Source organism: Chlorocebus sabaeus, chromosome 12 (assembly GCF_047675955.1).
Source record: "Chlorocebus sabaeus isolate Y175 chromosome 12, mChlSab1.0.hap1, whole genome shotgun sequence".
In the NCBI taxonomy this organism is placed as follows: domain Eukaryota; kingdom Metazoa; phylum Chordata; class Mammalia; order Primates; family Cercopithecidae; genus Chlorocebus; species Chlorocebus sabaeus.
The window spans coordinates 23,210,575-23,226,703 of NC_132915.1; the positions used below are offsets into that span (position 1 = coordinate 23,210,575).

Consider the following 16,129-nt stretch of genomic DNA (forward strand, 5'->3'; position numbering starts at 1 on the left):
GGGAACTTCATGCTCCTGGGGGTGTTCCTCTTATAGAGAATTATGAGGGCAACCATCAGTGAAGGATAACCAGTGTACTTTGGTGCTAGACAATGTGGATTTGAGCACCAGCCCTTTACATCAGGAATTTAGTAATCCCAACTGTCTAACACTTGGGAACTTGAGAGATAATGGGAGTTATCACCCACAGAGAGAAGGGAGTGTAGCAGCCCCTACTGAGAAAAGAAAGGGGGGATCGTCCTTTCACCTTTCCTGCCACTGTCCTGCCCTCCTCCAACTCTGGTCCTAGCTGGTTCATTGTTCAGGCAATTATAAAGGAACTCTCAGGATCATTTTGGTAATTCTGCTCACCACATGACACATGCTATCTACTCCATACCCAAGCCTCTGATTCTACTAATTTTACTAGGTGTAGATACCTGATCCAAATTGGGCTAACCAATGTCTTTCCGTGAAAGTTGATTTCAGAAAAAAAAAGCAAAAAACAAAAAACTATTTTACCTGTCTCTTGAAACTCACGGAATATAAACCCAGGTGCTCTTGTCATTGGCTATTTTCAGCCATGGGGCCCAGGAAACCCAGCAACCTCGTCTGAAGAGGGAGAGAAGAAGTAAGCCCACTTTTAGAGCAGTGGAAAGAAGATGTAGGGTGGGAAAAAGTTTGGGAAGTATTTGAGTTTCTGCTTCCTGTAGTTTCTGAGGCCCAGAAACTTTGATTTCAATCCTGAGGATTCAAGAAAAAGCCACTCTCCTCTTTTGGCCTAACTTGTCGTCTGATGGATTCCTGCCCTTTGTAAGAACGAATACTGACAAAGACATTCTGCTTCATTTAGAAGTTGTCATTTCCAAGCAAAAAGGTAAATTGAGTCACAAGAGATTTCACTTAAAATAAATCTAGTAAAGGCCTTCAGAGTTTGTATTCTATTTTAATTTAAGCTTTTCTTTGCAGAGGCTTCATTGTGTGTTGGGGGAGGGGGGGAGCTGTTCACTTAGAATCACTTGGATCTTGAGTTCCATCACAGTTCTGTTATCTGCAGGGCTTGGAAGTTAAAAATGTCATGTAAATTTTCTCCGGCTCAATTTTCTCATCTTTATTGAAGGACTATATCATTTATCATACAGTGTTGTTTAAGAATTGACATGAAAAATAAAAGTACGTAGCACAGTCTGTCTGATTTTAATGTGTTTAAATTTCAAAACACATTTTCTAATTTTGAAAGACATCCCCCAAACATGATGTATTTACAATAAGATATATATAACAAGCATCAAAACAAACAAAAAATTAAGATTTTGCAAAAGAAGGAAAAGAAATTGTCAGGACCAGTATAATTGCTGAGTCTATTAGTCAGAGTTCTCCAGAGAAATAGAACCAATAGTAGATATTTGTATTTATATATATCTGCTATATATATATATTTATATATCTGCTATATAGATATATTTGTACATATATGTGCTCTCTCTCTTTATACATATATATAAACACATATATGTATATTTATTAATAAACATATCTGCAGGGTAGGTGGGAGGCTGGGGACCCAGACTCGCAGTTCAGATTCAAATGCAGCCTGCTGGCAGAATTCTCTTTTCCTTGAAAAAGATCAGTCTTGTTCTATTAAGAGCTTTAGCTGATTGGATGAAGCCCACCCACATTGTGGATAATAATTTGCGTCATTTGTTTTATTTATTCAAAGTTTACTGCTTTAAATGTTCATTGCCACTAAACAAAATCTTCACAGAAACATCTAGAATAATGTTTGATCCAATATCTGGCTACCACGGCCTAATCAAGTTGACACATATAATTAGCCATCTCATTAAGACTGATTTTATTATCTATTTATTTATTTAGAGACAGGGTCTTGCTCTGTTGCCTGGGCACAATCATAGCTCATTGCAATTTTGATCCCCCGGGCTCATGATACTCCCACCTGAGTCTTCTGAATAGCCCGGACTACAGGTGCATACCACCAGGCCCAGCTAATTTTTAAAATTTTTTATAGAGACAGGGTCTCACTACATTGCTAGGGCTGGTCTCAAGCTTCTGGGCTCAAACGATCCTCCTGCCTTGGCCTACCAAATTGCTGGGATTATGGGTGCGAGCCACAACACATGACCCTAAGACTGATTTTAAATTTAATTTTGAGCTTCCTAGTAAGCTTAGAAGAAAAAGAAAGATATATCATTTGTGCAGTCTTTTATTAAGTAAGACAATTTACTTAGTAGAGACCATTTTTCCATATGTTAGATTCCAAAATATGGTATGGTTTCTCATATACAATTTTGTATTTTGGACCTTGACCGATATCATAGGCAAGGCTTTTAAGAATTATTGTTTTATAATTAATGGAGAAGCAATTTTGGTATGGCTGTTTCTGGGAAAAGTTCTCTGTAAAAATCAATGAAGGTTATTCTTCCTAGGATCCTTAATTGGTGATTTGCTTTTGGGTACATTTCTAACTCCCACACCCCTCTCATGAGTTGGAGCAAATTTATAAATATGTAGCTGCTTTACTTCTTCAGGGCTTGACTAAATCAACTTTTTAGATATCTTTGAATTTGGAAAAATGCCATCTCCTGCATCCAATCTGTCACCAAATTCTGTCATTTCTGACTCCAATATTCTTTAAAAACTGTACATTCCACTCCCTCCTGTTGCCAATGTCTTAGTTTAATCTGTTATTGTTTCTCACATGAACCTAGGCAATAGTTTCCAAACTTATCTCTGCTCCTTTGGTCACTTCAAATGCTGTCTTTACACAGGCACCAGACAGCCCCTTTTTTGGACACAGTTATCATGCTACTTTTCTGTTTAACAATTATCTTTGTTGTCCCAATAAATAAAAAACAGAGTTTCAGCATCACATGTACCTTAACCTTTGACCATATCAAATTATTTAGAATACTTAGAAAATGCCATCACTTAGAGGGTTCTGCCTCTGCAGACTACTGTTTCCTCTGCTTGGAGTACTCTATCCTCCCAACTAGCCTAGACAAATCTCAGTTATTCTTTAAGACTCAACTTAAAGGCCATCCCCTTTGTCAGACCTTCCCTGACACATATAAGCAAGAAGTCACTCCTTCCTCCTTCTCCCAGATCAATTTTAACATTTGAGTTACATCTCCTTGGGTGTCAGGGTCTGAAATTAAGATGTAAAGTGGAAATCACAAATAGTTCTATCACCCTTGAAAATACCTTAAATAGCCCAGCAAATAGAATACATTAAGTCTACATTCATGTCACATTGAGACTGACATACTATTGCTCTGTGAATCCTACATAGAGCATGCTTCCTTCAGATATTTATTATGTATAATAAAGACACATAGTGTCTTTAAAACTAGACACATATTCAGTGCTCCACACTGAGAGGTACACGCATGCGGAGCTAAGGCTGAGAGCCATTGACCGCCATCTTCTGCCGCATGCATGCGGCAGGGTATATGCTCGCTGAAAGGAACAGTGTGGGGAATTCGCTGCACATTTAAACTGTTTCTTTCTGTTTTTTTCTCTCTCCCTCTCTCTTGTGCCATACTCAGGAGTTTAGTACAAACAGATTAAATGATTATACTCTATGGTGCATAACTTAATTCTAGTCTATTAACCTAGGTAGGGCACTCACATTGTGATACAAATTTTCATTTGATGCTCAGGAATCCCCAGGCCATCACAGTAGAAAGCTCCATGAATACAGACCTATATTTTTTATATCTATTTCCTTTCCTCATACATTATTAGGACTTTAGTGGTCATTTCATGAATCAGTTAATAGAAGGCAAAGGACAAGGCATTGAAATTTCCTTCCACTTTCACTAGGAACTTTCAGTATGATGAGAGGGAAGTTTAACATGTCTGGTCATTTGTGACAAGGTTCTGCATAGGAAGAAAAATAGTCTATTTGATAGGCTTGTGAAAGATAATACAGGATAGATAAAATACCGCATAAATGCTAAATAATAAAGTGACAAGCACAATATGTCAGGGGACGCATAGTAATGCAACTATGTCTTAAAACATTTACTGTATTTTGTCTCTGAAATGTACAACAACAACAACCCACCAAATGGCGGCATCTGTGCTTATTTCCTCCCTGGTCCTCGATATTTGGAATCCTTTCAATGTTCAATGCCCAAAAATGCAATAAATATTTTTACTTTGGTACATCTATATTTTAACACTGGAGTTGGTACCAGCCAGGATTGTGGGGTTACTCACATCATGTGACTCTCCTCCTACCATTCAATGTGTTTACAAGTGAAAACTGATAAAATGAGCATCGAAGGCAGCCTGGGAGGGAGAATGAATGGGAGAAGGCATTGCAGAATGCATACTGAGGGCTAAGTGTGGAAGGCCCAAGAAGGGGATGGGTACTGTTTATAGGCAATCTTATTAGAAGTGGTGGGAGGAGCAGGAAGTGGGAGAGTAGGTATGTACAAGCTCTGATCTCTTTGAGCACCAGGTGGCACTACTGCTTTCTCTCTTGGCTGCTGCCTACCTGTGTCAGGGGAATTCCAGAAACCTAGATTTTGTAGGAAAGGCTAGAAGATTAAGAACCTATATGGGTCAAGAGAGAAATGGGTAGACAATACAGAGATCAGAATGTTTCTTATTGATCAAATCCTAGGAATGACTGTACTCGCGGCACTCTGACAATTTTTAGCATTTCGCAAGCCATCAAGGGACATGACTTGATATTGTTAAACTCAAATTTATGAACAAGAGACATTGTTTAGCTTAGGGTATTACTAGCTTGTAAATTTATTAGTAAGTTGCCAAGTTCCTAAAGGCAGAGAAATGTGTAGAAAACCAACCAACCAAACTAAACCAAAACAAAATCAATCACTACAAGTTACTTAACACATATGTAATAGTCAATTGGAGGGTATGTATCTGCTTGTTGTATCAAGAAGATTGCTTCTCTTTGGCAGTAGGTGGTTTTTTGAGGGGTCAGTTTCTGTGAATGGGATAACTGATCTGATTCCCCTTTTCTTACTTGCTATTAGTAAGTTTAGAAGTAAATATGGGAGCCATTTGTAGTCAGTATAACATTTTGCAAGATTGTAAACACATTTTAGCCACATCCCCTGGCTTTATCTTTCATCTTGCTTCTACATCTCACATAATATTTTACATTATATTTCACTTTTGCTTTTAATTTGTTAAATTGTATATGTTTATGTGCTCTGGAAAGAGCATATCCTAAGTTTATATGCTTATAACCTAAGTTTATATGCTCCGGAAAGGTCCTCTAAATACTTTCTGAAATAAGGAAAGGAAGACATATAATTAATTATGTAATTATAACAAATTTCCATTGGGTGTACATTGCTAAACACCAAGAATCAATAGAATTGCTCCTTCCCTCAAGAAGTTTACAACCAAATAATGGACTTACTATAAAATGTGCACTAAATAAAAATTCTTTTCTTAAAAAATATAAGTTTTTGGAGTACAGATATCTAAGAGTAAACACAAGGGAAAAAGGGATACTTGATTCCATGCTTAACTTTGTGTTTCTACCGTTGGCTTTGCATGGCCTCAGGCAAGATGTATAACTGTCTCCAGCATCAATTTTTCAATACTAAAAGGCAGATTCACCTTGGGACAAACACTTGGATAGGCTATAGTGATGAAAGGCATGGTGTGCTGTAATATTTGACTATTGTTATGTAACATTTGATTATAATCTCACGCTCAGCAAAACTCGTAGGAGAAAAGATCAATTTAAGTCACATACTAAAAGGAAAAAAAAATGCGTTTTGACTGAAATTCAGCACATTTTCCATAGGAAAGTGCCACACTATAGAGGCTATGGGTATAGTAGATGCAGATTTATTTTTAAACTTCTATTTACAACAGTTTGAGACAAAGATTCAAAATTGTGTTCTTCACGTAAGAAAGTAAATGTTTTTGGAAAAAAATACAACATAAGCTTTTTTTTGAGGATTTTAGGCTGGAAGAGAAGGAAGCTAAAGAGAGTAAAATTGGTAATATTCTCCACAGGCTACTTTTCAGTAGATTTTAGAGCAACCAATAACAAAACAATTTGAAATTGCATTAAAATTAATATTTCCTTTTTTGTTTATTAATTTTTTATTCTTTTAAAACAGACATATAACTGATATGCCAGGGTGCATTACTTTGTAGAAATGGTAGTGAGATTATTTTGGGATAAATGAAGAAGAAAAGAGGTAGAAACTACAGAAGAAGGATTGGAGCTTGATTCTTACCTTAAGTTAGGCTCATTGACTTCATGGAAAACCATGGGTCAGACACAGTGGAACCTAACAGGCTTTGGTATCAGATAGAGCTGAGTGGAACCCAGCTTAGTCTGTGACACTGGACAAGTTCCTTCACTGATTCCTGGATTCTTTGCAAAAAGTGGGCATAGTAATATCAGCCTCATTGAAAGAATAAGAAACATCCATGACATTTCTAGTTCAGGGCCAGACAAGACTTACTGCAGATGCTCACTAGATGGCAACTAATAAGGTAGGACAATTCATTAAAAAATCATCTCCTTTTATTTCTATTTAGGAGAGGACAGGAAATGGTAGCTTTGCATCATGACTTTACTTCATAGTGGCTGGCAGACTTTAGGTAAAGTATGGTAGTGGCCCGTAAACTGCTGCGCGAGGCCTGTCTCCTACTAGTCTTTCTCCAGTTTTGAAAAGTCACTCCTTCTAAGCTTTCATTTGCCTTTGAAATCTCTGTTGATCCATAGCTAGCTTCCATGAGGTCTAGCCTTATCTGCCTTCCTTATTCATATTCAGAGGGCAGGGGCCATGTTTTATAAAATTTCATAGTAGGCAGCACACAATCATGTATTTTACTTTTTCCTAATGACATAATTTATTTTAATGCAAGCTTGTCAGCCAGGGCATTGAAAAATCAGCCTGATACCCTAGTTCTTTTTTACTTTTATTCATTGACCTGCTTGCCCTAGGTGACTAGTGAGAAAGTCAGCACATTTTGAACACATTACTCTGTGTAAAGCATCCTGTTCAGCATATTATGCATGAAGGGGGAACACCTCAGGTGTTCATCAGGTGGGTAATACATAAAACTTTCTTAAGTTTTCAGGAATTAAAATTTCTCTCTACTTTGAATTCCCTATAGCTCACTGAGTTATACCCATGAAGAAATAAAAATAAAATTCTAAGCCCCCAACTAACTGAATGGACCATTTCTTGGCCAAGGGGACACCAAAGAAAACTTGGAAGCTGAGCCCCTGGCCATGACAGGATGTGAGGATGGTTATGTCCCATTATATCCCTTCCCTTGCTAACCACTCTTAGGCTTTCTTCCCTAAGGGTTAAACAGAAACAAGCCCTTTGGAGAAATCTTACTGCTGATCTAACCCAACTGCCTGACTACTGCCACTCCCTTTTGCGGTTTCTGCACAACCAATCAGCATTCCTTCCCGGTAAGAAACCACTGACCACAAAGTGGTTCTGGCCAGTCTTCAAAGAACAAGCAGTGAAGGTTTTTGTGTCTTCTGTTACAGAGGGCTGACAACTTCACTCTCAGATCATGCCAATGCCACCATTTTTGAACACGGGGTCCCATCGAGAGGCATGAATTCAATTACACCTGCGCATGTTTCTCCTTTCATAAATATTCATGACTCCTCCTATAGCTTATTGAATATGTATATTCGTCCACCTCATTCTGCATACATCTCTGTCTTATTCTTCCCACCCTTGAAATGTCTGTTTCTGGAGTCTGGAAGGAGGCTATGTTTCCCAGCCTGTCAGAATGGCCACCCTGCAGGCTGCAATCCTTTATGAGAAAGCTCCACTTCACAAATGTATGAACCTTTTCATTCATCAGTTGACACCACTTAATCAAATTGAGTCTCTCTTTTTTTTTTTTTAATTTCATGCTTTGCATTTTCATTCAGGAGTCTTAGAAAGTGCTAGGATTTGGACCTAATTTCTGGTAACTTCATCTATCAGTGCTGATGTCCACTGAAATACTATTATACAGGTCTGATTCTGAGAGTTTGGTCCAGGCAGCTCACCACCTAGACTGCCTTCATTACTCCCTGCAAAACCTCTCAGTCTGAGTCCAAGTCCTGACTCTTCCAGGCTCTCAGGACATGTTCAGCTGTTTCTTTACAACTCCAGAGACAGCGCTCTGCTTCCATGTGCTTCTCAGCTTCCTGGGCTCTTTCCTTTACTGCCATTCAATTCTCCCAAACCTGGAAGCAAAGGGTTAATTAAATCCTTTTGCAAGGAAACTGAGGCTCAGAGAAGTTCAGGAACTTGTCCACCGTCATATATTTCACAAGTGGAGGAGTACACTTTCAGAGCAAAGTCCAACTAAATTCATGATTCTAGTTTCCCCCATCATGCTGGACTGCCTCAATGATTTCAGTTAAAGTCTCAGGTCTTTTTAATTCTCATGCTAAAACCTATCGTTTAGTACTAACTTTTAATAGTTTCACTCTTATTTTTAGTTAAATGTCACCTTGGAAAGTAAAAACGGGAGTTTTAAAGGCATGTTTCTCAAAATATGGTGGTCTACATCAGAATTACCTGGACTAATTGTTAAAATATTTATTCTTAGGCCCAATTATAGCCCTACAGAATCATTATTACTATTGGGCAATGAAATAAGTATTATTAATAAACTCACCTAATAATTACTATTCATGTCAAATTTAGATTATTTCTTTAACATATGTAGACAAGTTTATTTTGATCTTCGTAAGGAGAGTGAGAAATAGTTGAAATACAAGGTGCTAAGGCTTTGAATTGGTTCATCACGCTATCTAACTACTGAAAATTTTGGATATGGAGGAATGACCTTAATATTGGGAAAAAAGAAGAAAACAGAAGAACAACAGATGAATTCCTGAGACCTGAGACAAATTTCCTCTCCTTCCTGATTTTGCCTGCAGGCAGTTCCGTGTGAGAGTGGATGAACTGGTGAGAAAACGTATTTGAAATTTAAACCTACAGTAACTTTTGGGTTAAGAACTATATTCCCAAATGAAATAAGTTCGTTATTATTTTTAACTCCCTCTGCCCAAATACCCTAAGGACTTAAGCTGCTTGATATAGCAGTCTAGGTGCTCATTTTCAGAACCAAGATAGCTTTTCTATTTTATTCTTCACATCACAGTAAAACTGTTAGATGGGCTAAATGCCTGGGTTCAAAATTTCAGAAATTTGCACCTAAATTGCACCTGTAAAATATGTCCTCACACATGTGAGTGAGTCATTTTACTTGCAAATTATTGTTTTGCATATGCAATTACTTGCTTGCATCTGGCTATACATTTTGTGGAACAATTAAGTGTTTACGTCAGAAAATTAGATCACTAATTTTATGTTCATTTTTGTAAGACTTAGAACTTAAACTACCAGAATGTTTTTAGACAGAAAGATCAGTATTTCATATGGTCTACATTGTGAGGGAGGAGTACATTCTTTCATCCATTCATTTGTTAATTTGACAAATATATTCTGAATGCCTACTGTGGGTCAGCTGCTGCTCTGGATGCTAAAGTTATAATGATAAACAAATAGTCCTGCCTCCGGACATGGAGATTAACACTATGTTTAGTTGCATGTAGCGACCAGAAATTTGTTAGTGTCTTGCTTGATAACTTCAAAATATGCAGTTTTCGCTTAACTCTCAGGTTATTTTCTAATATGTGCCATATCAAGTTGAAAATAGACAGTTGTCATTTCTCACTACTTTCACTGATGGAATGAATAATAAAATGGGGGGATCCTTTTTTATTTGATTTTGCTTTTCTCCTAATTCACAAATTAGTATGGTAAGTTTGTATGTCTTTTGTGCAATTGTTGGGCTCTAGATCAGATAGTCTGTGGATGATTAATAGAAGCATAATTTGTGAAAATTAAAGGCTGATGATGGTCTTTGAATGAATGCCCTTCCTATGGGAAGATGTTCAGGGCTTTTGCAGCTTGACCCTTGTATACTGTTCTCCGGGTAAAACCTATATTTTAGAGTGCTTAGTTTGTTGGGATAATGACTTCAAGATTAGAGAGGCATTGCATTACACACCTATACATTTCTTCATAAACAAAAATGCATCAATACACCTGCACACATATGTATCTTGTGTCTGTAAAGTCTGTGTAAAACACTGGTCTTTTAAAACTATCAATTTATCATTCAGGACCTAATTATAATAATACATTTATAGATATTTTGGGTTGAAAGAAACTTGAAAGTATTTTTTATTTAGTTCCCTTACTTTACAAATGAGTAAACTGAGGCCTGGGGAGGTTAAAAGAATTTCAAGGATTACACAGATGCTAAGGCAGAGTAAAGACTAAAATCTGGTATATAGGCATTCATTATTTTTTGAAAAATATCTTTTGTGAAGAAATGTAATGGAAACCAACTAACGTTACCCTTGCAGATCCTATGGTGATGTTGAATGTAGCTCTTCTTTAAATAAATGTGGGAGGAAGAGAAAAATTATACAAAATCAGAGAAGAGTCAGAAAAGCAGAAGTTTCTCTTCTCTGTTAGATACTGCTTTTTCTAGTAACCACAAAGCTTGACATACATTAAGGGCAAATAAAGATGAGAGATGCAGTGATGGTAAAGGGAAGGAAAAGGGAGAGAGATATCTGGAAATTTTATGTACTTACACAATGTTTTGTTTTGTTGCAATCAGGGTCTCAACAGAAAACAGATGTCAAGCATAAATTAAGAATATTCCAAGAAAATGTATTTACATAAGAACCAACTACAGAAGTGTGGACTTGATAGAAACCACAAGAAATAGTACAGTAACACTGGATTAATAACCATGGAGCTGGTACCACCTCTAGGCCCAGGGGAATGAGGAGAGAGAGAGTGATTACTAGGACCCAGAAGGGAAAATTTTCTTGAGAAGGCTGTCTTGAGAGGAGTAGTGACCTTCATTGGAGAGACACAGCCAGGTTGAGACAGGGGATCCCAGCAGAAAAAATATCCTGTAATGTTTTCTACTCATCTCTGATTTCTTGCTGATATCCCCATTGTTAATTCTAACTGGAAGTCAGAAAGCAAGGAAGAACCCATTAATGTCATCTGCCAATGGGGAAGAAGGCAGGTGGAAAGGTGTAGGTAAGGATTTGGAGTTGCAAACAAATGGCACAAGGTACACTCTTCCAAAAAGAAGCCAAGCACTCTTACAAGACTATATAGAATGTCAGAAAATGACATACATTAAAATACTATGAAAGAAAAAAAGAAAATAAATAAAAAGAACTGACGCCATTGAAACTAAAAGACTGATTTATACAATTGCTCACACTAGATGGAAAATTATTTATCTCTAATACAATCGTTCAGAGATAGGTGGATAGTCTAAGGGCAGCTCTGCTCCACGAGGGCATTGTTCTTACTTTTTGCTTTGATCAGCACCACACCATATTTAAATTTTAGTCTGTAGGAAACTCAAATTACCGTGTGGGGAGCAAGCAGCTTCCCCTTAAGGAAGTGGCTGAGACATTATACGCCTCTCTTCTGTAGCTCCTCGGAGTCCCTGGGTGTTGGACCCTTCTGTGACTTCCAGGTATTTGATTCACTTTTCCTGTCTGTAAGTTCTGGCAGTTGGACACCTAGGGGAGATTCAGCCTTTTGTCCTCAGAAAGCTCTCTACTTGGCCTCTACTGATCAGCCAGGCTTCATACCTAAATTGTTTGGCTGTTTCATCCTATCTGAACTTACGTGAATGCCAGAGCGCATGGTGTTGGGGCTCTGAGTGCCTGCCAATGGGTCAAATACAATCTAGGCGTGCAGGTAATTCTCCATGGGGTAACTTGGGCCAAAATAGAAGAATGGAGGAAACCCAGTTTCTTTCTTCTTTATCATATGTACCCTTTCATAGTCCTTATCAAATTCTTTGAAGCACAGTGTTTCTTGGTAGTCTATCTGGAGAAGTTCTATGCATGAAATACATGCAACTGCCAAACAATCAGCTTTGTGTTGTTGAAACATCATTTTACATCTTGCATAGCTCAGTTGCCTTTGTCCTCATCCTGGATCCTCTGAATGTATGCCTTGCCAAAAAGCATCTTCCTTTCATCCTTGATTCAGACTTTGTGTTCTAGGGAAGCTGATATAGAACATATCTATTCACATTTAGTTGATCAGTCCTGGTCCGTGATAAAACTTGAAGTACACAAGTGTTTTGCTGAATAAGACAAATAAGAAAATCATGGAATTTTGGAAATAGTGAGACATTTTTGCCAAAGAAGAAGAAAATAAAGTCAGGAATGAGACCAAAAAAACCAAAACAAAATAAAATGTGTAACATAATTATTTACACCAAGTAGATAAAAAACTCAATTTAACTTTTAGAGAAGCCACCACAAAAAAGAAAATATTGTTTATTTTTGTGTTCAAGATACAACGAGTAGAAAAAAAAACCCAGAAACCCAAATCTTTAGGAAAAATCCAAATTCTTTGTATAAATTTCAATTAAATTTTCTTTCTGAATCCCATATCACTTATGAATACTACCAGAAATAAATAACACAATGTACGACCAACAGTGACTTCATAATGAAGACATTTGATTATCTCACTCAATAGGAAGTGTAGAGGTAAGCATCCAAAGGTTTATTTCCCTTTAGGATCACTGAGGATCCATGTGATTTTCATCTTTTGCTCTCCCATCTTCAATACATTATTTTTGATCCTTTAGTTTGTCTTCTCTTGGTGGTGAGATGTCTGCCGGTGTTCCAACTATCAAAGGTAGGAAATGGGGAAGGAAGTACAGGGCAGGAGAGAATTTTTGCTCTAATGTCTTTCATGGGATGGGGGAAGGCCTTTCCCGGAATTCCCCTACTTCAACTTCTGTTTATGTCACATTGGCCAGAACTGGGTCATCATGGCCATTCAAACCTGTAAGAGAGGCTGGGAGTTTAAACACTGGCCTTTTTGAGTGTAAGAAACTCACAAGGAGAAGAGGGTTGAGAAAAGGCAGATGGAGACACAACTGGTAGTGGGGTTTTTGTGTGTGTGTGTGTGTTTTTTATAGTTCTCATAATGAGAATTACCAGTGATATACTGACTAATATCCTAGGTAACATGTTACAGTAGATATGTGACATATCCTATAGTTGTACATAAGTGCTTTCCATACATGCTGATGACATTATACCACCATATGATGCAGTAGAAATAATTCCTCATAGTGGGAATAGGTAGGGTAGAAATGGTTGCAGTCTGGGTGTGTAGGCAACTGACCTAACTTGCATATTTTAGAACATGGGACAATTTGGTCTGTGTGTTCTAAAATCCTGTCCCTGAATCCAGATTTGTAAGGCTAATGTACATGTTACATAGCTCCAGATTACACTTCATGGTGATGCTTGAGTATGACTCTTTGATTTTGTCATTTCTATATAGATCCACAATTACTAGGAGATAAGTAAGAAATAAAGTTGCCTGATTTGGGGGAGATAACTAAGAAATCTAGTACGAATGCATGCTATCTCTGCTTGGATGTAATCATGCCAGGGGGCCAGGATTCTGTTCAGAAGATTGCTTCATATTGGCTTCAGTGCCTGCACAAATGGGCAATAAAGGCCCCCAAGATATACTCCATATTATATCACACAAATAATTATACCTGAAGAATTTAAGGCAAGTAAAATCACACGCTTGCCTGGACAAAAGTAAAATGCTAAACTTTCAGGAGTGCTATTTTCTGGTGTACCCTCCAAAATAAACTGTGAGTGAATATGCACCAAAATAAGTAAACAAGGTAATTTATTGTATGCTGTTGTTATTTATATACCAATTGAAAATAACAGAATGGCTTCCAGAAATAACTACTTTAGTTTTAGAATAGTTCCTCTGCACTCCCTTTTGGCAATAATCAGCAAATAGAATTGATGATTCAGGCCACTAGTAGTATGACATAATAAAACTATGCTGTCTTTATATAATAAAATATTTGCCTTTTTTGTGCCAGTTTTGCCTCTTTTCTTAAGAGTAAAATAAGTTAATATTTATTAAGCCCCATACTTACTTAAATCTCTTGATATCAATGACATAGACACTATCTTCAAAATGTTAAGTGACTCAGAAAACTTAAGGGGTTTGTCCAAGTTATGCAGTTGTAAGTGGTAGATCTGGGATAACGAGGAGGCCTGCATTTTGTGAATCTAAAAGTGGATTAGAATTATTAGGAAACAAGAAAGAGAACTGCCCAGAATTTCTGCTTAGCACAGACTCAGGATCTCTGAGTTCAAGGTCATATATGAGGGAGGTACAAAGTATCTGTTTACCTTTTTCTCAGGCTGTGTTTATTTCATGAGACAAAGCCTATCAATGTCATAAGGTGAAGACTTCACACATTTTTTTCATAATCCATCTCCACTTGCTTCATGGTAACTGAAAATCCCACTCATATTCTAGCGTTGGGCTGCTGGTGGTGGTGTTAGCTTTCACCCTCATCTCTGTTTTCATCTGTGCCGCAATTGAAGGGGTGGCCTGCTCCTCCACACCTGTGGGGGTTTCTCGTTAGGTGGAACGAGAGACTTGGGAAAAGAAATGAGACAGACACAGAGACAAAGTATAGAGAAAGAAAAAGTGGGCCCAGGGGACCAGCGCTCAGCATACAGAGGACCCACGCCGGCACCGATCTCTGAGTTTCCTTAGTATTTATTGATAATTATCTTTACCATCTTAAAGATAAGGGAGTGGCAGGACAATAGGATCATTGTAGGGAGAAAATTAGCAGTAAGACATATGGATAAAGATCTCTGTGACATGAATAAGTTCAAAGGAAAATGCTGTGCCTTGATATGCATATGCAAACATCTCCATAAACCTTTTAGCAGCATTGCACCAGCAAGTCCCACCAGCAAGTCCCACTTTATGCCATAAGGCAGTTTTCTCCTATCTCAGTAAACAGAGCATACAATCGGGTTTTACACCCAGATGTTCCATTGCCCAGGGACGGGCAGGAGACAGATGCTTTTGTCTATCCCAACTGCCAACATCCGCCAAAAGGCCTTCTTTCCTCTTGTACTAGTCCTCCTCAGCACAGACCCTTCGCGGGTGTCGGGCTGGGGGACTATCAGGTCCTTCTCTTCCCACGAGGCCCTATTTCAGACTATCACATGGGGAGAAACCTTTGACAATACCTAGCTTTCCTAGGCAAAGGTCCCTGCGACCTTTGGTCGTGTACGTGTCCCTGGGTACTTGAGATTAAGAGAATGGTGATGACCTTTAACCAGCAAGCTGCCTTCAGGCACTTGTTTAACAAAGACACATCCTGCACAGCCCAAAATCCATTAAACCTTGAGTCACCACAGCACATGTCTCTTGCAAGGACAAGGTTGGGGGTAGGGTCACAGATTAACAGCATCTCAAATACAGAACAAAATGGAGTCTCTTATGTCTACTTCTTTCTATATAGACACGGTAACAGGCTGATCTCTCTTTTCCCCACACCAATGATAACTTGGATAGAGAGTATGTCAACTATTACTAATTAAAGGCAATTTTAAATGGAAAGTCTTGTTTCATGGAATTTTAAAGTGTATTCATATATGATTATTTACTTTTTCTCCTATTTCTCAATTCTTAATTCTATCTTTTAAGGCTGATATTCTAGTTTTATGCATTATAACTTTCAGTACCCTGCTCCTCCCCCACCCATACACATTCCACATATAGTACAAGCCCAGAATACACACACACATACACACACACACACACACACACACACTCATATACCATGCATACCACACCATCACACACATTCACATATACCTGCTTTCTTTTTTTTATACCTTGCAGTAGTCACACATAACTGAGCAGACAAGAGGGCACAAAACATGGCGCTTTGTACTCTTGGAGCTGCAGCCTTCTGATGTTGAATAACATAATTAAAAGAGAAACATGGAAAGCCATCATAGCAATGCCTAGAGATATCTAAAGTTTGTCAAGTCATTCATGAATTCAGAGTATCAGAGACACAGGCCTACCTGTGTCAATATGTGCTCTCTTGGGCACATTATGGGCAATGTAGTCCAAGGGACAGTTGTGGTCCATGGTAAGGTTTTCCTGGTTTTTAGTATTTTGCCCATAACATCCTAGAAGTGTCTTGTATCTAACCTAGACTAACCAAA

General features: G+C 38.0%; 1 long non-coding RNA gene across 1 annotated transcript; it reads right to left on the minus strand.

The window, feature by feature from the left end:
* Positions 1 to 909: 909 nt before the first annotated feature.
* LOC119624238 (uncharacterized) lies at positions 910 to 12,992 on the minus strand. The gene is made up of 3 exons (XR_005240248.2): positions 12,569 to 12,992; positions 11,859 to 12,174; positions 910 to 1,030 (listed from the first exon to the last, which is right to left on the minus strand). It is a non-coding gene; the product is annotated as an uncharacterized lncRNA (long non-coding RNA).
* Between the last annotated feature and the right edge of the window lie 3,137 nt (positions 12,993 to 16,129).